The sequence below is a fragment of the Bos grunniens genome, chromosome 6 (genome assembly GCF_055505025.1).
Source record: "Bos grunniens cultivar Pamir isolate PY7600 chromosome 6, Bosgru_T2T1.0, whole genome shotgun sequence".
Classification (NCBI taxonomy): Eukaryota; Metazoa; Chordata; class Mammalia; order Artiodactyla; family Bovidae; genus Bos; species Bos grunniens.
This window is the reverse complement of record NC_141170.1, coordinates 98,417,057-98,438,948: the sequence shown is the minus strand read 5'-3', so window position 1 is coordinate 98,438,948 and position 21,892 is coordinate 98,417,057. Positions and strand designations below refer to the sequence as shown.

Sequence of the window (21,892 nt, the reverse complement as noted above, 5' to 3'; positions counted from 1 at the left end):
ATATTTAAATTCAAATTTTGAAGTTCAGTGAAATTTCAGAAAACATTATTTTGCCCAAGTTATTCTTTCTATAGATGAGGAAACAGTAATAAACTTCCTGCCCAGCATCACATGAAAAGCTAAAGAACTCATTTAAAGTCAATAATGTATTTTTGCAATACCAAATATGTATTAATTCTGTTTGACCTGTCTGAAAAACACATGCTATAAACATAGGAAGATGATAAGCCTTGGAAGAATATTAGAAAACAGACTTCCAAAACAGGTAAAATGAAAGTCGCTCAGTCATATTCGACTCTTTGCGACCCCACAGACTACTGGACAGGGACAGTTTTCTAATTTTTTTCCAAAACAGGTAAAGTATATGGAAATGATATTCATAAAGATGAATGAAGCTAGCTGAAGAAGATGACATAAAGAAGAAAGAAGCTAGCTTACTTCTGTAGGTGACTGTAAATGGGCAAATGTAACAATGGCAGCAAGGACCAGCATTCTTTATCAAGAAACTGTTGTAGCTCGAGAACTGTACCTTGGTCACAGAATTGTGCAGCCATTAAAACAGTTTCACTATCCCCAAAAGAATCCCCATGCCCACTATCACTCACTCCCCATTTCCTCCCAATCTCCCCAGTCCTAGGCAACAACAAAAACAAAAAGAATTGTACCTTGGTAACATGACTATAAATTTTAAGAATTTCAAAGGATGCTTCAGTAAGTTACATGGTGAAAGACTACTGGCTTCTCTTATCTGGCTATGTGGTCACATATAATTATGTCAATAAAAGATATTAAAAATCTTAAACCAACTCTCTGATTTTACAAAATTCTCTATATTTGGAAGAAAAGAAAAGAAAGAACTACTCTATCAGTTTATACTTCGTTTTACTAGCATCAAGAAGAATATTAATCATTATGAGTTTTTATGCTATAAAAACTTTGGAATCAGAATTCCCCAAAAGTAAGGGTCCACATTCAACAAATAGCTATTATGGGCTTACAATGTTTCAGGTGCTATGTTAGGCAATGGTCATAACACTTAAAACAGAAAAAGAACTTCTAACATGAAACTTACAAATCACACTCAAATTCTACTAGACTTTAAGCCTTAAATGATAAAAACAATAGTGAGAGAAAAATGCACTCAAAACACTATGAATTTATATCCCACCCTCCCCTCAATTAATTAATAAAGAGGGTATGTCAAAACTTTTGGAAACTTCATTGAAGAATCATCTATCTGTAATTATTTCTCACTATGAAATAAATGTCAAGGACACTTGAGTTCATAACTAATTTTCTGAAGGATATTATCTCATCTTGATAGAAGAAGCTAAGAGATACTGAGAACAGTGCCATTTCTCCTAGCTGGAAGGAAGTTGGTAACCACACAACTCAGAGAAAGGAAGCAGAAAGAAGAACATATGCATTGCTCATCTTTTAGGAGGTTTTAGCTCCAAAAATCTACTCATAAATTAGTTGTTTAAAACTTAAGGTAGCTTTTAAAATCCTGTTTGTATTTGAAAGTAGATTTTTAAACACATAGGTACCTGAAATACTATCCAATTACAACAACATCAGAAAGGAGTACAGTTGCCAGTATGTATGACATTTTAGCTACAAATGTTTCCTTGGCCCTAGAAACTCCTGGGATATTGTGTCAAACAGAACACTGGTAGCCTTAAAGGGAAAGCAGTAAAAATAAAATTATATTATTGCCCCTTTACTCACCATTTTATTCATATATATATTCACCAAATATTTATTCAATGTCTACCACATGCCAGCCACCATTCTAGGTGCTGAAGCTATATGTGACCCAAACAATGCCCTTGTTCTCATGGAACTCACATCTTCTGGGAGGAGCAGAAAATAAATTAAAAGAAACTTTTCTGGTCACACCTCCTGGCTTGCAGGATCTTAGTTCCCCAAACAGGGATTGAACCCATGCAGTGGAAACTCAAAAGTCCTAACCCTTGGACCAAAAGGAAATTCCCAAATTTTTTTTTTTTTTTTTAAAGCAGCAACAAGTACTCTAGCAAGTGATGATAAACCTAATGAAATAAAATGAGACAAGGCTAAGTGTGGTAGTTCTGTTAAATGGTTATGGGTTTGTTTTTCCTTTTGGCCACACCACATGGTATGTGGGATCTTAGTTTCCGGACCAGGGATTGAACCCATAACCCCTGAAGAGGAAGCACAGAGTCTTAAATACTGGATTTCCAGGAAAGTCCCTGAATTTTATTCCTGGAAAACTAACACTCTCAAGGAGAGATTAGAAGTAAAGGAAGAAGCAATGTAAGTGGATACCTAAACAAAGGTTGTTCCAAGAAAAGGAAATAGCAAGCGCAAAAACCTAGAGGAAAGAGGATGCTCATTTTGCTGCTTGGACAGCAAGACAGCCATGGCTATTAGAATGAGGGAGAGAACTGGAAAGAAATGGAATCAGAAATTTAAATATCAGCTGAGACCTTGGAGGCTACAAAAAAATAAAAAAAACCATGGTATTTACTCTGAGTTAAATAGGGATTCATCAGTGGCTTTAAGCAGAGGTATGAGCTGACAATGTTTAAATGATTAAACTTTTATTTCTGAATTTGGGTAAAACACGTCGGTAAGGTGAGGAAGGGAGGGCAAAGTCGGAAGCAGGGAGATCCATTAGGATGACACGGTTATATGCAAAGTTAGACATGATAGTGGAGAAGGCAATGGCACCCCACTCCAGTACTCTTCCTGCCCGGAAAATCCCATGGACAAAGGAGCCTGGTGGGCTGTGGTCCATGGGGTCGCTAAGAGTCGGACTCGACTGGGTGACTTCACTTTCACTTTTCACTCTCATGCATTGGAGAAGGAAATGGCAACCCACTCCAGTGTTCTTGCCTGGAGAATCCCAGGGACAGGGGAGCCTGGTGGGAGGCCGTCTATGGGGTCGCACAGAGTTGGAAGTGACTTAGCAGCAGCAGCAGCAGCAGCAGCAGCAGACATGACAGTGGCTTGCAAGAGTGTGGAAATGGTGAAATGATAGGAAATGACAGAAAACGGGTCAGATTCTGGATAGAGTTCAAAACCAGAGTCAACAGACTTTGTTGAGAGATTGAATATTTTTATCTGTCTTTGCATTCCCTCCTAAAAGTCCGACTTCCCTAACTTCGGGGAATAAGCTTTTTTGAAAAGAGTTATCTAAAGAAGATGAACCATATTTATTTCAGATATCTCATTAACCAACACTGGATGAAATGCTGTTTCAATGCACCAACGTCTCCCAAGTTCTGAGGGAAAATTACTTTGAACATGGAATTCTATACACCATTATTTTATCAATTAGCTCAGGGAAAATTCAAGGCATTTTGGACATGCAAGGACTCAGTTTTCCTCCTACACACCATTTCTGGACAAAATAAATAAATTGTGGATGTAAATCAGTGAAAAGAAAAGAATGAAAGAAGAAACTACCGAGAAAGACATGGAACTAAAGCAATGGTGGACCTAAGCAGGGGAATAATGAACGAAAACCAAATCAGAATAGAATAATCAGAGAGCACAGAGGAGTTTAAATAGAAGGTATATTTCATTCACCATGTGGTATAATTAAGAAACTTGAAAAATCATTGAGACAGATGAGAATTTTTAGCTGGCCCCGTTTGACAGATGGGGAAGACGATTCAGAGAGGCTAAAGCTGCCGTGTTGTGTAAGAATATACACAGCTTATAAGAAGGCAAGTCAGGATTCAAAAATAGATCTTCCTAACTCCAAAAACCAGACTGTTTGTGAATTCTCCAGTGCTCCAGTGGTTAGGACATTATTCTTTCACTGCCAAGGGCCCAGGTTTGATTCTGGTCAGGGAACTAGGATACCACAAGGTGAGTGGGGCAGTCAAAAAACAAAATAAAACCATTGTTTGATGGAATCCAACTGTTTAGGAATGAAAACTGACATTTTCCAGTCCTGTGGCCACTGTGGAGTTTTCCAAATGTGCTGGCATATTGAGTGTAGCACTTTCAAGGTATCATCTTCCAGGATTTGAAATAGCTCAACTGGAATGCCATCACCTCCACTATTATAGTGATGCTTTCTAAGGCCCACTTGACTTCACATTCCAGGATGTCTGGCTCTAGGTGAGTGATCACACCATTGTGGTTATCTTGGTTGTGAAGATCTTTTTTGTACAGTTCTTCTGTGTATTCTTGCCACCTCTTCTTAATATCTTCTGCTTCTGTTAGGTCCATACCATTTCTGTCCTTTATCGAGCCCATCTTTGCATGAAATGTTCCCTTGGTATCTCTAATTTTCTTGAAGAGATCTCTAGTCTTTCCCATTCTGTTGTTTTCCTCTATTTCTTTGCATTGATCACTGAGGAAGGCTTTCTTATCTCTCCTTGCTATTCTTTGGAACTCTGCATTCAGATGCTTAAATCTTTCCTTTTCTCCTTTGCTTTTCACTTCTCTTCTTTTCACAGCTATTTGTAAGGCCTCTTCAGACAGCTGTTTTGCTTTTTCGCATTTCTTTTCCATGGGGATGGTCTTGATCCCTGTCTCCTGTACAATGTCACAAACCTCCATCCATAGTTCATCAGGCACTCTGTCTATCAGATCTAGTCCCTTAAATTTATTTCTCACTTCTACTGTATAATCATAACGGATTTGATTTAGGTCATACATAAATGATCTAGTGGTTTTCCCTACTTTCTTCAATTTATGTCTTGATGAAAGTGAAAGAGGAGAGTGAAAAAGTTGGCTTAAAGCTCAACATTCAGAAAACGAAGATCATGGCATCCGGTCCCGTCACTTCATGGGAAATAAATGGGGAAACAGTGGAAACAGTGTCAGACTTTTATTTTGGGGTTCTAAAATCACTGCAGATGGTGACTGCAGCCATGAAATTAAAAGATGCTTACTCCTTTGAAGGAAAGTTATGACCAACCTAGATAGCATAGTAAAAAGTAGAGACATTTCTTTGCCAAAAAAGGTCCGTCTAGTCAAGGCTATGGTTTTTCCAGTGGTCATGTATGCATATGAGAGTTAGACTGTGAAGAATGCTGAGCGCTGAAGAACTGATGTTTTTGAACTGTGGTGTTGGAAAAGACTCTTGAGAGTCCCTTGGACTGCAAGGAGATCCAACCAGTCCATTCTGAAGGAGATCAGCCCTGGGATTTCTTTGGAAGGAATGATGCTAAAGCTGAAACTCCAATACTTTGGCCATCTCATGTGAAGAGTTGACTCACGGGAAAGGACTCTGATGCTGGGAGGGATTGGGGGCAGGAGGAGAAGGGGACGACAGAGGATGAGATGGCTGGATGGCACCACTGACTCCATGGATGTGAGTTTGAGTGAACTCCGGGAGTTGGTGGTGGACAGGGAGGCCTGGTGTGCTGCGATTCATGGGGTCGCAAAGAGTCTGACACGACTGAGCAACTGAACTGAACTGAACTGTTTAGGAGTTGATTGATTTATCAGAAATAAGGAGGCAATGAACACAGATTCCAGGGAAAATATGGTGAACAGCTGAAAAAGCCAAGAAGATGGAAGAGAAAGCTCATATAGGTGAGAACACCAAGAAGGAAGAAATTTCAGTTACAAAGGAACAGAGTGAAAAAAAGAATAGGGTGAGGGCTTCCCTGGTGGCTCAGTGGTAACAAATCTACCTGCCAATCCAAGAGACATTGTTTGATCCCTGCCTCAGAAGATTCCGTGTGTCATGAAACAACTGAGCCTGGGCATCACAACTACTGGGCCTGTGGAGCTGAAACTACTAAACACACGCCAGAACTACTGAAGAAGCCCACATGCCTAGAGCCCATGCTCTGCAACCAAAGAGCCACTGCAATAAGAAGCCTGCATACCACAGCTAGTGAGTAGCCCCCGCTCTCTGCAACTAGAGCAAAGCCTGTGCAGCCGTGAAGACCCAGCACAGCCAAAAATAAATACATATGTTTTAAAAAAAAAAAAAAAAAAGGATGAGGGAAGCAGAAATGGAAAGAGACAAGCCAAATGGCCATAGTAAAATATTCTATAGGGTTTAAGGATAAATTTGCAAATAGGGAGATGTCAAAGATAATTCAAAATGTGTAGGGAAATTATTTAATCCGACGTCTTGGTTTCTTCCTTAGTAAAATGAGGATAATAATAGCACCAACAAAAATAGATGTGATGTAAGAATTGAATAAGATAACCTCTGAAAGTCCCTAGTATGGTTCTTGACACAATGTGAAGACCTTAGTTATTATTGGCTATTACTAGAATGATAAATCGGAGAAGGCAATGGCACCCCACTCCAGTACTCTTGCCTGGAAAATCCCATGGACGGAGGAGTCTGGAAGGCTACAGTCCATGGTGTCTCTGAGGGTCGGACATGACTGAGCGACTTCCCTTTCACTTTTCACTTTCATGCATTGGAGAAGGAAATGGCAAGTGTTCTTGCCTGGAGAATCCCAGGGACGGGGGAGCCTGGTGGGCTGCCGTCTATGGGGTCGCACAGAGTCAGACACGACTGACGCGACTTAGCAGCAACAGCAGCAGAATGATAAATATCCCATTATTCAATTTGAGGCAATGGTCTTCACCTCTCTATGCTGCCATTTTTTTCTAGTTAATGCAACAGATAGTCTCTAAAGTTTCTGTTTCTTGTTAATAATAGTTTATGATTCTATCTTTGAAAATAAGCTACATTTTTTGCAAATCTGATGAATGATTTATTGACATATTGAAGTAAATGTGATGGGAATCCAGGGAGCAATATCTTATAAGTAGTGGGCAAAGTCTCTAGTTTGCATAGCTAGATCTAAAACAGAAAAACATACTCAAACACACGCATACTCAAACATACACATACATGCATACAAAATTAAACCCACAGTCCAGAACAATCCGTTAAAAGTTCAGAGATAGGTAGATAATGTCTTGGATAATTTGTTACAAGGAGGAAAGAGTTTGAAACAAATCTTTTAAATGTCCATAGTTTGTAATAAAGCATTTATTTACTGAAAACTATATTTTCCTTGTTTATAACATGTTCCCCCCTCATCCTTTGAGGTCTTTTCCATGCTTAAAAATAGTTGCTTGCCATTTAGTTGCATGAATACCACCATGCTATTATCATATATTTTTCCAGAATTACCATTCACTCTTTTTTCCCCTTTATCATTGATTCTACCAGATAAGAAGGTATTTTCCTCTGTATTGTTGTAGACATAGGCTACATGTTTACACAGGTAAACAAAGCAGTTCTATACAAATAAATCCAGTGATTTTGAAAAGCATTTCTATATGTAGTATGATTGGCCTATTTTCACAAATAAAATTGGAATGATAGGTATGAAACAATTTTAAAATTGGAGAAAATGGCAGCTCTAGCTCCAATTATCTGTTCCCATGCACCTATGCGGTAATATCATTAGAGCTGGTTAAATTGCCATAAAAGCTTCCAAAAGAGTCTGAGTCAGCTTGGTTACGAAAGAGAGTGACACTCTTGTGAGCTTTGTCACCTCTAGTCCCTGGATACCAAAGCGCTTACTCATTTGTCCGGTTAAAAGCTACTATTTTAAGTTCAAAGTAGAAAGCTCCTTTTGGGTGGTAATGATAGCTTAAAATAAACAATCCAGAGCTTGTGGGGTGAGGGTGGAAAGCCTGCTTTAAGCATCTACTCTATTTCCCCTCCAGGCACATTTTACCACAATCGGTTCGTTCTTATTCTCTATCAATATTCATGACCCAGGTCATTAAACAGTTTGTGAGACACAGATCACCCCTTCCCCCACTGCTGCATCACTGGTGTTCAGAATTCTGGGGCTGTGTGTGTAAACATGAAAGCCATGGGTGCTTGACCACATGGGAAGGCATCATTATGACCTAGGACTCCTACGCTAGAGGGAACACCCTGGCCAATTTTAACATCACCACACCAGCTGTTTGTTTTTATGTGTGAGCGCCTATATGATTCCTCAACGGTCTTCTAAGGAATCATATAAAAGTAGTTTCTATAAAAGACCCTGGGGATTTTGTTCACCTTCACGATATTTGGGAAAATGCATGACATCAATATTTTTTAAATTTTATATTTGTAGATAGTTTTACTATGGTTTAATTAATCATTCCTACCAAAGAGAAATTAACTCAGAAGTCCAAAAACTTTTTGAGGGAGAGAACACACACAAGCATGTGCAAACACATGCTCTCAATAGTTGGTGGAGAGAGAAAACAACCTAAATTCCCACACTGCATCTTGCTCGGTATCCTTCACATTTGATTTACCACTTTAATCTTTTATAATACAGAGACAATTGCTGTTCATCTCACCTTCAGGAAGGAAGGCCATCTATTGAATAAATGTTTACTGAATGCTTGCAGCTTCAAGTGAAACAAAAATAGTTATATTTAATCCCTTTCTTAGCAGAAATGAATCAACTTATAACCTTCATCAAATTCTGAGCAGATTCAGTTTATAACCATATATAATTTACTGTCCAATAAAGGTATAAGAAGAGAGGAAAATGGTAATGTTCTAACATAGGCTAAGATCATCCTTGTGAAAGCTCAAGAGTGTTCAGACATGGTACTGCTTTTAGGAAGAAAGTATACTCATAAGTAATTTCACACAAACTTTCACTATTTGAATTTAGGGCAATTAAGATAAATACACCATCTTCAGGTCAAAACAATGATAAGCATGCAAATAAAAAATGAAAATAAATTTTAAAGCCTATAATCTAAATTCACTAAATCTTAATGTATTAAAAAAGTACAATAACTTATAACCACTAAATAAATTATATTATCTTCAAATTTAGAAGGAAATTTTACTCAGCAAGAAAAAATAGAAAATGTCTATTCTCAAATTTCCTTTATATTGGTTAAATTAATCACTCTCTTGATAATTTCTTCTAAAAGAGAGCACATCCAGCTGTTAAACAGATCAAATTTAATTTCTAAGTCTCATAGGTAAATAATAGACTTGAAGACATAACCTCTAAATTATTCCTATACCAAACATTTCTTGGTGTTTGGTTTATCTCTTGGGGAGAAAATTCTTTATTTTGAAAAGTTAAATTCCTTCTATTTACAGTACCACATTTCAAAGATTCTGATCATTCCTCTTTTTAGAAAGATAGTGTGATTAGAAAAAAAAAAATCTATGAAAGAAGACTTCAAACAGCCCAAGTTTTTAAGTAACTACAAGTTTTTTTTGGTTTTGTTTTTTTTGATGATTTAATTTCAATTCTTTGTTAGGCAAGGTTTCTATTTTTGGATAACCAGTGACTGGTTGGAATATTTAAAATATGAGTAAATTTTGAGTCCTTTTTTTGTATTGCATTTTAGGATCCTTTTTGATCAAAAAGGACTCAAAATTTACTCATATTTTAAATATTCCAACCAGTCAATTTACAATTTACAATTAAAAAAAAAAAAAAAAAAAAGCACCAGGAACACAGGTACACAGGATGAGACACAAATTCTTGGGTGTTTTAATTATTTTTAACTTGAGACTTAAAAAAAATGATAAGTATAAATGAAAAACTCTTAAAAGCAATATGGGAAAAGAAGAACAATTTCCTAAATATTGAAATCTAATTTAAAAAAGAAATACCATGTCTTGATACGTAACTTAAGATGGAAGAGGGCTGAGGGAGGTGTGATAATGGAAAATTTAAGAGGGAGGTGAGAAATGACAGGGATGGGTACAACTGAACTGGATATGGAGGATGATCAAACAACCGTTTTCCTGAGTATTCTGTGGTCAGAGTGTCGAGTTACCAAGTCAGTTTACCAATTCTCTTGCACCTGAAGTTGCTTACAAATAAGAAAATATTTTTCAAAAAAAAAAAAAAGCATTTGTGAGACTGGGTGGCAGGCATGTGCATTTCTGTCACAAGTGGTAGAAGTAAATGACAACCAGAACCAAGACACAATTTGCCCACATTTCGAAAAAACGCACACAGAAAAGTTTGGCATAACGGATTCCGTTTGCCGCAAGAGGGGGCGGGGAAAAGAAAAGAGTGATCCTATACTAAGGCACAGCCTTTGAGGCGCCGGCAAGTTGCATATTAGGTAGATCCTGACCTAGACTTCGGTGAACTTTGATGCAGGACCCCATCAGAGCCAGACAAGGGCTCCCCCATTATGAATAAAATTGTTCGGTTCCTCCGCGCCCACGGACACACAAAGCCCGTACTCTCAGCTGTTACATAAGAGTCTCTGGAATCCCTGGATGGTGTTTGTAAATAGCGCTGCCATGCGCACGGAACCCACGTGGCAAATGTTGATGTGACCGCGTGTAATCGCAAGGCGAGAAAGTGTCAACAAGCTCCAGAGAGAAACCTCCTATTTCTTTGGCCCTAAAAAAAGAGCATGTGAGTGTCAAGGAATTATTTATTAGGGAGGTTTTTTCTCTCTCCCTCCAACCCCTGCCCCGTGCAAAAAAAAAAAAAAAAAGAGCAGTGGGAAGAACTGGAGGACATGACCAATCTCTATCACATTTCTTTTCTTCTTTAAGTAGCTCCTGACCTAGGACATGATCAAAATTAACTGCCTGCCTAATTAAATTTAGGGCAAATTTTGTAATCTCAACAGTGAATTCTGAATGCACTTTATACCTCCTCTCAAAAATTGTTTTTCTTATTATGAAAGATTGCATTACACAACAACTACTAAGACACTAAGGAGGCAAACTGTTTGCAAAGTAACAATTCTACATCCAAATAAAATTACAATATGATCCTTTCAGAGGAAAGTATCCAATAACTTCATTTGAGTGAATGGAAGTACAGTTTAGTTTTCTACCTGTCTTCTTATTTTAAATTTTACCCTCACTATACTCATTGTATCTTTTACATGGGTTTGTTTACAGAAAACAAGCTCTATTCCTTAAGGAGGCCAAATTCTTACCTATATTAAAGGAAATTGACAATGTCAACAACTAAGCTTTTTATTCCTACATATGAAAAGTTTCCCATAATCTTCAGGATTACTTGAAACATGACAAATTATAACAATGCAAAAATACTGATGCAAATTGTCAGTAGTAAATTAAACTATTTTAAAAAAATACTGACTTCAGCAAAACCTCATGCATATATTTTAGTCATTTTAAAATACCATATCCTGTATTTTCTATATGCTTGATTAAAAATGTTGTTTCAATATATTGAAATTTTAGTTCCCAAAGTTAACCAAATGTCCTTTCTAATTTTGATTTCTGGTAGAAATACATAATTATGTCATAGTTATTTTACCTTTGTAAGCTATTAGTAAAATGTTCACTAGCTTTCTTTTTGGTCAATATGTTTTTCTCCAAGCTATAATGTGGTAGATAATTCAAAAATTAGAATACACCTTTGTTTTCACTTCAATTTTATATAGTATAACTTCACAAAAGGAAAAAAACACCATTTAGGTGAGTAGATTACAATAAAGATAGACGAAATCTAGAATGCAAAGTTTAGAATGCATGCTTTCTCGCTGAACTATACCTGCTTCTCTTTTTACAAAAATAATTTATGTGGTGAGTATTTTTAGGTTGGAAGATTTGTTCTTCCTTCATGCTTTTTAAAATTTTTTCCTGTTTTAATGAGAAATAATTGACATACATCACTGTATGTCCTTCCCTCATATTTGAAAGTATCCATTTATGGTATTTTTTTCCTTTTATTAGTTATGTTTGGCACATGAAAATATGAATATAAAGTAAATTAATATCCAAATAACTGAATTCACTTTTTAAGAGGCTCACTCTAATTTTATGAACTATCACTGTATTTGCACAAATGATTTCTTGTTCTGTTATGATGTAAGCAGGAAGACAAACAAAAGGCTAATAGTGATCCAAACTAATTAGTGGGAGTCCAAAAGTAATCCTTTTAATACAAAAATCATGAAAGGTTATAAAAGAACTGACAGAACTTTATAGCCAATGGCAAATATGAAAATTCTGTGACTTCAAAGTAAGAGACTTCAAACAAAAATGGGAAAAGTGCTGAAAGAACAAACATTAAAAAATAAATTAATAGGAACAAGACAGTAGGTTAGTGATGGAATCCGGGTGTGGTATCATTGCACTATTTTTAGATTCTTGTGCTTTACTTTAGAATTAGCACAGCTAATAATTAAGGTATTTTTAAAATAATAATTAAGTACTCTTGTTCCTCTATGCAGGCAGGAATGAAAAATAGGAGAAATAACTCAGAGATAGACCACATTATATCCTCTAGGCTTCACTATTACTATTTAAGCCTTTTTTCTTATCCATTGCTAGATTAAAAAAAAAAATCAATTTGAGGAGAAATAATAAAAACTCTAAGAGTTGGGTGAAGAGTTTCCATTAATGTGTAATCTAATCATAGAAACAATATTTAATACTCTATCAAGAAAAAGACATGATGAGGCAAGTTTTAGCAATAACTAATGAATCATGACAATCGTAATTAAAATGATCATTACTTTGTGACATCCACAAATTTAATAAATCTCAAAACTGCAAAAGTAGCAAGTGAAAGACCTCAATAGTATGTATGGTATACCTTTGTGGGAGATCTACTGTCTATGTTTGATCATGGGCAAGTCTGTTCTCTTTGAAGAGAGCAGTCATTCCATCAGTAAATATCCACAGCCCACTGTTTTTCTTTTGAATATAGTGTATCTTTCATGGGCTTCTCTGATAGCTCAGTTGGTAAAGAATCTGCCTGCATTGCAAGAGACCCTGGTTCGATTCTTGTATTGGGAAGATCTACTGGAAAAGGGATAGGCTACCCACTCCAGTATTCTTGGGCTTCCCTGGTGGCTCAGCTGGTAAAGAATCCGCCTGCAATGTGGGAGACCTGGGTTTGATCCCTGGGTTGGGAAAATCTCCTGAAGAAGGGAAAGGCTACCCACTCCAGTATTCTGGCCTGGAGAATTCCATAGACTGTATAGTCCATGGGGTCACAAAGAGTTTCACTTTCACTTTAGAAAAGCAAAGATGGAGTACTACACTCAAATTCAGTGAATAGCTTTTTGAATATAATAAAAATAGCATAAAAATCTACTATCAGCTGAGGTGGTTCAAAAAGTGTCACAAGAAATAAGAGATGGTAGAAGCAAATAAGCTACTCATCTCTCCCATAAGAAAGATCAGACCTGTATTCTACCTTATTGCTTTCCATAACAGTCACTGGACATGGAACAACAGACTGATTCCAAATTGGGAAAGGAGTACATCAAGGCTTATATTGTCACCCTGCTTATTTAACTTATATGCAGAGTACATCATGAGAAACACTGGGCTGGATGAAGCACAAGCTAGAATCAAGATTGCCGGGAGAAATATCAATAACCTCAGATATGCAGATGACACCACTCTTATGGCAGAAAGTGAAGAAGAACTAGAGTCTCTTGATGAAAGTAAAAGAGGAGAGTGAAAAAGTTGGCTTAAAACTCCACATTCAGAAAACTAAGATCATGGCATCAGGTCCCATCACTTCATGGCAAATAGATGGGGAAACAATGGAAGCAGTGACAGACTTTACTTTCTTGGGCTCCAAAATCATTGTGGATGGTGACTGCAGCCATGAAATTAAAAGATGTTTGGTCCTTGAAAGAAAAGCTATGACCAACCTAGACAGCATATTAAAAAGCAGAGACACTACTTTGCCCACAAAGGTCCATCTAGTCAAAGCTATGGCTTTTCTGGTAGTCATGTATGGATGTGAGAGTTGGACTATAAAGAAAATTGAGCACCAAAGAATTGATGCTTTTGAACTGTGGTGTTGGAGAAGACTCTTGAGAGTCCCTTGGACAGAAAGGAGATCCAACCAGTCCATCCTAAAGGAAATCAGTCATGAATATTCATTGGAAGGACTAAGGCTGAAGTGGAAACTCCAATACATTGGCCACCTGATTCGAAGAACTGACTCATTGGAAAAGACCCTGATGCTGGGAAAGATTGAAGGCAGGAGGAGAAGGGGATGACAGAGGATGAGATGGTTGGATGGCATCACCAACTCACTGGACATGAGTTTGAGCAAGCTCAGGGAGTTGGTGATGGACAGGGAAGCCTGGTGTGCTGTAGTCCATGGGGTTGCAAGAGTCAGACATGACTCAGCGACCTGAACTGAACAATCACTACGTCAACTTCTTGATGGGTTAAAAGGTTCTAACAAGAGTGTCTAACTTGAACCTGGCACAAATATACAACAAACCTACAAGTAAATGCTATAATCATACTCTTAAAAGGTATCTCTGGGTCATTTCTATAGCTATTCCTTGAAAAAGAAATGATTACAGTAATTATATGAAGCCAAGACATGTCCTCATTGAGTATAACAACAGGCACATGTTATTAAAGCTGAATGCTTCAAGATCACTGGCTCTTCCCCCAGAGCTGTTAACAGTCATGGTATCAAGGTAAGGGACCCAACTGGCATCTTTCTCAACAGGATAAAAGAGAAAGAAGTACTGCTTAAGAAGAAGAATGTTTGGTATCTAGAAGTATATAAAGTTAGAAATTAAAATGAAGTCAAAATAATGTGTCAAAAATAATGTCCTAATTTCATAAGGGCTATTCCTAAAAATCTGAACTCATTTTACCATTAACAATCTGTAAAATTTTGTTGGTGTTTCTAAAGACTGGCTATATGTTGCAAAACATGGAGAGCCATCAATGTTCAGATTCTTTTTCCCACTTGTCCTGGCATCACAAAGACTTCTGCCGACCAGTTTCTTTTCTCAAACTGATTTCACATGTATATTGTTAATAATGCTGCTACGAATATTCAGGCACAAGTTTTTGTGTAGATAGTTGCATGCATTTTAAGTCTCCTTTTATGAATTTCCCTACATAGCCTATGTTACCGCTACATGTTTATTATTAGTGGTGATATAGTATAGTGGTTACTCCAGTACTCTTGCCTGGAAAATCCCATGGACAGAGGAGCCTGGTGGGCTGCAATCTATGGGGTCACTAAGAGTCCGACACAACTGAGCCACTTCACTTTCACTTTTCACTTTCCTGCATTGGAGAAGGAAATGGCAACCCACTCCAGTGTTCTTGCCTGGAGAATCCCAGGGACGGGGGAGCCTGGTGGGCTGCCGTCTATGGGGTCACAGAGACTTGGACATGACTGAAGCAACTTAGCAGCCGCAGCAGCAGTATAGTGGTTAAAAGACTGACTCCAGAGACAGACTGCTTAAATTCAAATCCTAACTAAGACATGTACTGGCTGTATGAACTTGGGCAAGTTATTTAATCTCACTGTGCATTAGTTTCCTCTCCAGAGATAGGGATAATACCACCACCACCTATTTCTAGAGTTGTGATAAGAATCAAATGATGTAACCTGAAATGTCATAAAACATTATAACAACTTAAAATATTTGAATAAACAAAAACCTATATTCTGATACACATTTTGATAAGGCATGGTAGCACAATCACATGATTGATGAAGTAAAACTGTGTTAAACTTCTGTTTTCAGGAGGGAAAATGTTTAAAATTATCTGATCAAATGATTACATTATCAATGATTAAATTATCTTTGAAATGGTATATGGAATGAAACATACACCTACACAAACATTCAAGTCAAATCTGAGTAAGGTTGGTAGACTACATCAATGTCAGTCTCCTGACTGGGATATTATACTATGGTTTTGCAAAATGTTACCACTGGGGAATACTGGACAGAACGTCCATGTCCAATTATTAGTTCATACCAATGGCATGTGACTCTACAACTAGCTCAAAACAATTTTAAATTTAAAAATATAAATTTACAAAACATCATTCAACTGTATGCTTATAATGGGTGGCTTTTATGGGACAACTGCCATAACCTGTAGAAGTTACATTAAGGAAAAAGCAGCACCATTGCTTTCATCACTGGTATCACCAAACACCTTTTACTTTGCTTTTCTCTTATGCATTGAGAACAGATTACACATTTTCTAGTTAAATGACATTTTTTAGCTACTTCTACATCATTCATTGTATCTTTTCCCCCTCAGCTTTTATTTCGAGTAACTGACATATAACACTGTATAAATGTAAAATATACAATGTAACAATTTATAATAGGTAAATATTAGGAAATGACTACCACAATAAGGTTAGTTAACACATCCATGACCTCACATAGTTATGAGCAACTTTCAAATATACAATACAGTATTGCTGGCTATAGTCACCATACTATGCTTTCAACCCAGCACTTATTCATTTCATAACTGGAAGTTAGTACCCTCTGAGCACCTTCACCCCATCACCCCTGACCCCCAACAAACTAAACCTGGACCTAGCAGTATACCAATAGATTCTATTAGGGAATAAAAAGACATAGAACATAACTCTTTTTTATTTATTTATTTATTTTAATTGGAGGCTAATTACTTTACAATATTGTAGTGATTTTTGCCATACATGCACATGAATCCGCCACAGGCGCACATGTGTCCCCCATCCTGAACCCCCCTTCCAACTCCTTCCCCATCCCATCCCTCAGGGTCATCCCAGTGCACCAGCCCTGAGCACCCTGTCTCATTCATCGAACCTGGACTTGCGATCTGTTTCACATATGATAATATACATGTTTCAGTGCTATTCTCAGAACATAAATCTTTCAACAGACATAAATCTAACTTGAAAGAAGCATTTATGGTATTTTTAGTGAAGCAATAACTTCATTTTCTGTCCTAAATTGTCCTCCAAAACACTTCATCCCAATTCACTCATCTTTTTACTTAATTCTCAGATTATCCAAAGCTTGAATTCAAGTCACTTTGAGGAACAACCCTTAGTAAGTATAAAATGTTGATTTCCAAATTCTTAATACTGCAGGTAGGTTGACATTATCACTGAATTTATTTTTACACAAAATATTCAAAATCCACCTACCATCTATCTATAATTCTTGAAACCTGGTGCACTTAACTGCATTTCATGACAAGTGGAAAAGGTATAAATGAAAGCTGATAGAATTTACTATTTTGGAATGGGCAACCAAAATCTATTTTACTGAGAAAGTATTGTATGTCTATCTTAGGATTTTTCTGCAATGCACAATTTAGGATAAGAATAATGCTGGAAATAAGCAAAGACACACAATTCTTTTTTGGCTGCTAGTCACAATGATTCAGGTGTATTGCTTTACCCTCTTCCTTTCTGAAACTCTTCTCTCCTACAACATACCAAAACAACAGATGCACTATGTAACCTTCTTAAATAATGCCACAGTATTCACTGAGTTTTGGCAGTGAATCAAAATAGAAATTGGAGATCTAGACCAAGTAAATACTGTATATTTGGCAAAATCATTTGTGGTTGTGTTCTTCAACACAGTTTCCAAGATAACCACCAGCTCTACTTGGCAACCTTACTCTCCCACAGTTAAGACTCCATTTGTAAAGCTGGCTTAAGAGATATTTTCTTGCTACTGGCTCTGGTGCCATTACTACTCTTAAGAACTACTATGCAGTGATGGCCTAAGAGTTGAGAAAATGTTACTTTCATGAACCAATACTGACAGCTAGCTGATCCAAAGTTTTAACCTGTCTCCATGACTCAGAAAGATTAGAGTGGAACAGTCTACATGGTTGTTTACAAAAGAAGTCTCTTCCTAGTGAAGATGGCTAGGTAAGACTATTAAATTCTTCTAACTAACAACAACATCAACAACAAAGACAACAATTGAACTCTTGTAGTAGAAGGAATTAGGGCAAGGAAAAGCAGATTGAACACTTTCTAAATATTGGACATTCTAAAAACTGTGAAACATCTAAAGCTTTTGAGAACATTTTATGGTAATTTCTTGAGAATTCATAAGAATATACTAACTTGGATTTGGGCCAGGATGAAAAATAAGGTGTTCTGCCAGGTGTTTCTGTGAATCATAAGAACTTCTTAATGAGTCAGCAAATAAGGAAATACATTTCAATAGTGACATCTGGCTTACAGCACTGTGTATGGGTGGAGCACTGGAGAAATTGATAGAGAAATTCTAACTCCAACAAGTGAAACCAAAACATTAACTCCAGTCTTTGTTATCTAAGTGCCCAAACAGAACTCTGGAAGTCTGTCATAGCAACTCCTGGGCAGCCGCATTTCACCTGCTGGGAGTGACGCGGACCTGCTAATGTCTACATCCATGTGCCACTGAATCAAAATCCTATCAATCCTGTTGGCTCCTGGCATGGACCAGCACGAGGCCAGATCTAATCAGAGCCCTAAGAAGTTTGGTAAATGTGTGAATTTAAACAAGACAAGAGACTTCCCTTATTCCAAGTTAATTTCTCATTAAGCATTAGCTCAATTTTTAAACATAAGCAAAACAATATTGTAGTTTAAGAAAAACTATCTATCTTATTATTCTCCACTATGACTCCACTACAATTCAATTACCCAAAACAGGTCAAGCTGTGAAATTTTTGAAGAATCCAGGTAGCACTGACTTTCACAAATATGGTAAACAAAGAGCTGAGGTTATATCTTTCATTGTAAACTATTCCATAGTAATTCAAATAATTTTTCTAATAAAAAAGAACACTTTTATTTGGATTAGTGAATAAAATGTACAAGTCCTTCTTATAATCATTGAAATCCCTTATATAATATTCATTAGTAGCTACTTTCAGAAAAGTCTAAATTGGATGCTGGGAAAGAACAGGCCTTCATGGTCACACTCAAAATGATTAACCAATGTAGATATTCTTATTTATCAATGTGAACAATAAATATTATATCTATTATTAGTTGAATAGCCTGAAGACAGTATATACAACATTGGAAAAGTCCCCCCAAAGTAGTTAGTGACATCTGGCTAACTACTTTGCCAAGAGTAGTTAGATACTACTCTTGGCAAAAGGAATTATATATTTTAAATTCTCAGTTGCTGGGATAATTAACCACAGTTTTCTCAACAGATAGTAAGCATTTCTGCTAAACTCTTTAAGTGTTTTCTTTATTATCTGAGGACAAATAAGAACAACCAAATGAGCTGTTTCTATTCCACAAAGATGAGTAACATGTCTCCCTTGGAATCATGCATCTACAACGATTAAACTTAACTGCTTTCCAGAGATCAAAATGTAGAGTTACAAAGTCAATTACTAAGGACAAGTAGTTTTGGAGATGGGATTTATGGAACAATGTCCATTATTGCGTTTTTTCCCCATCCATCTTTTAATTGTATACATGACTTCTAAACTTGTTTGACTTTCCAATCCTTCACTAACACTTCTCTGTTTAATAGCATTAAAATATCAGTATTTATTATGTTGAAATGTATATTCTACTTCAAACCTATTATGAAACACAAGCAAACAAGGAAAAGAATATAACTCCCCTCCAGTATTTCGACTTTCCATTAAAATGCAAATATAATGATTTCATTAGCCAAGCAACAATACCCACAGCCTTAAATCAAACCAAACCATAGCCAGTATCTTTCCTATATACATTTCCAACTGTCCCTAAGATAGAATCTTACTTTTATGTTGGATCATTTATTGATGAATATTTTTGGATTTGGATTTGTCATTATCTATCCCTGATTGGAGAAAGAAAAGCATGATGTATGATTTGAGATTTTAAACTGTGGCTCTATTCTACTCCCTAGACAGGCAAATACAAAAATATTTTACTAAATTTTAAACGACTGGAAAATGACCCCTTTTCAATTCCTAAACAGTACAAGGAGGAGGAGAAAAACTCACTCAATACAATTAAAAGTATGTCATGAGGGCACCAGCCTGTACATTTCACTTATATTTCACATTCGACCTTCCCAGCAGTCTATCCAGCCCACACTTTATTTTGCCACAGATAGAAAACTCTCCGTAGAAACTTAGCTTAGTATCACTAGAAAAGCAGCCTCCATGAAAAAGATTCATCAAGAGTCATGTATGAGTAAAGGAAGAAGGAGAAAAAGGAGAAGAACGGGAGGAGAAAAGGGACACACAGAGAAAGGCAGAAAGATAAAAAGACCAGAGAACTGCGAAAAAGAGAAATTTGGATGAGACTGTTAGAAATGTGCTCTCTGCTTCTCCGTTTCTTCACTGGGATTGGGTTTCATTTCTTTCTGCGCCCCTGACCTTGCAGTCTTCCAACTCACCCCTCTCCCCCCGTCCCCGCGCTCGCCCGTCTGCCCCCTCCCCCGGCCTGCGCCTGCCTTTGTGTCTGCCTGTCACTTACCGGTGAACCCGACGAAGCTGATTTGGGAAAAGCACAAAGCCAGGACACAGATTTGCTCACAAATGCTCTCACACACGTTCCCCCACGCTGAAAGGTACAGCCCATGGCAGAGCTGATGTACCTTGAGAAAAGTGGGGTTCGGGTCTTGTCTGGGGAAGCCAAGAAACTATTCTTTCCTCTCTCGGCTCCGCAGCGCTAACAAAACCCGCGGACTTCAGGGGGGAACGAAAAAAAAGAAAAAAAACAACAACCCCCGACCGAGTGGACTCCTGTTCCACTCGCCCTGACACTCGCTGAGCGCGGCCCCCCGAAAAGGGGACACGGGGCAGGCAGAAGGGGGCGGACGCAAACGCACACTCAGATCCAGACCCCCAGCGGAGAAAAGGGTCGAAAACCACACGGTCCGTGTGCTCCCCAGGGGTGGGTGAGGATAAACCCGGGGCTCGTCTGCCTTCCACCGAGGGAGGGGGTGGGGGAAGATTCAAGGAAAAAGTCGTGCCCCCCGACAGCTGAACTAGTTTAGAAAGGAAAGCAGAGAAAAATCACTTTCCGGAGGATAAAAGGCCGGGAAAGCGGCCGGCCGGACTCACAAAGGTAAGTTTTCTGGGTGAGGAGGGCACGAGCATTAATTAACAGGAGAGAGAGGGGAACACACAACTACAGGTTTAAAAGGGGGGTGGGGGGAATTAAAACTATATTTGTCAGCCATGTTGAAGAGGCTCCAGTAATTTGTGAAGCTTCCCTTCTTCCCTCTTGGTATTTGCGGGTGACACTGCAGGCTTTGCTCCCCAGTCCCTGTGAGCCCGAGAGAAAGCGAAGGGGAGAGGAAAGGGAGAGTTTCGCGGCATAAGAGAAGCGCTCTGACCTCGTTCTCGTCCCTCAGCCTTGCAGCAATCCAGCAGTTTGCAGTCGGGTCTCCTTTCTAACAAATCCTAAAGGGCAGCCATCTTGCTTCCTTCTGCTTCTCTACGAAAGCAGCCTAGCCTCCGCATCAATATTCATAAGGCAGTTTGACGTCTGTTCTCATCACTCGGCGGGGCTGGCGTCTCGGGGCGGCCGCGGCAAGGGGGCGGACGTGACTCGCATGCGAGCCGGGCCTGGGCGCGCGGCGCTCGCGAGGAGGAGGCGGCGGGGCCGCCCGAGCACTGGCCGCTGCCGCCGCCGCCGCCGCTCTCCGCCTCCTCCTCCTCCCGCTTCTCCGCCTCCTCCGCCCCGCTTCCTCCTCCTCCTCCTCCTCCTGGCCGCCTCCTCCTTCCCCTCCGCCCGGGCCTCCACCGCTGCCCCGGGGCTCTCGGCCCGGACTCCCCGGGAATTGGCTCCTCGCCCCGGGGCTCCCAGCACAAAAGCCGGAGGCACCTGGGGCCGATCGAAGGGGCGCACTCTCGAGGCTGGGACTGGGGAGCCAGGGAGGGGAGCAGTGCGCCCGGAGGAGCGCGGGGGAAGGTCCAGACCCCGGGACCCTTGGACGGGTCGCCACCCAGGTGGAGGCGTGGGACTGGCGCGACGGGGGAGGTAGTGTGAGTCCCTGGCAGGAGGGTGCGAGACCCCAGCTGAACCTTTTAAACTTTTTTTGGTATCGTACCCACTGAGACCTTAGGGTAGATGCGCACCTCCCTAATCCCCAGTGCCCGCGCACCCGCCCCGACTCCCACCTCCTGGCAGGTATCCCCGCGCACGCCCCGGAGCGCACCCACCTTCGCCCGCGCAGGCCCGCACCCCAACCCCTGGTAGGTCCACTCGCCCCG

At 39.0% G+C, this 21,892-nt stretch overlaps 1 protein-coding gene across 6 annotated transcripts in view; it reads right to left on the bottom strand.

Moving 5' to 3' along the window:
• The window catches only part of TET2 (tet methylcytosine dioxygenase 2), a 143,524-nt gene extending 122,407 nt beyond the window's left edge, over positions 1–21,117 (bottom strand). For all 6 annotated transcript variants that reach the window (XR_015165768.1, XR_015165770.1, XR_015165769.1 and 3 more), the window contains exon 1: positions 21,013–21,117. The gene's annotated coding sequence lies outside the window, so the exon portion shown is untranslated. The remainder of the gene's footprint in view (positions 1–21,012) is intronic.
• Between the last annotated feature and the right edge of the window lie 775 nt (positions 21,118–21,892).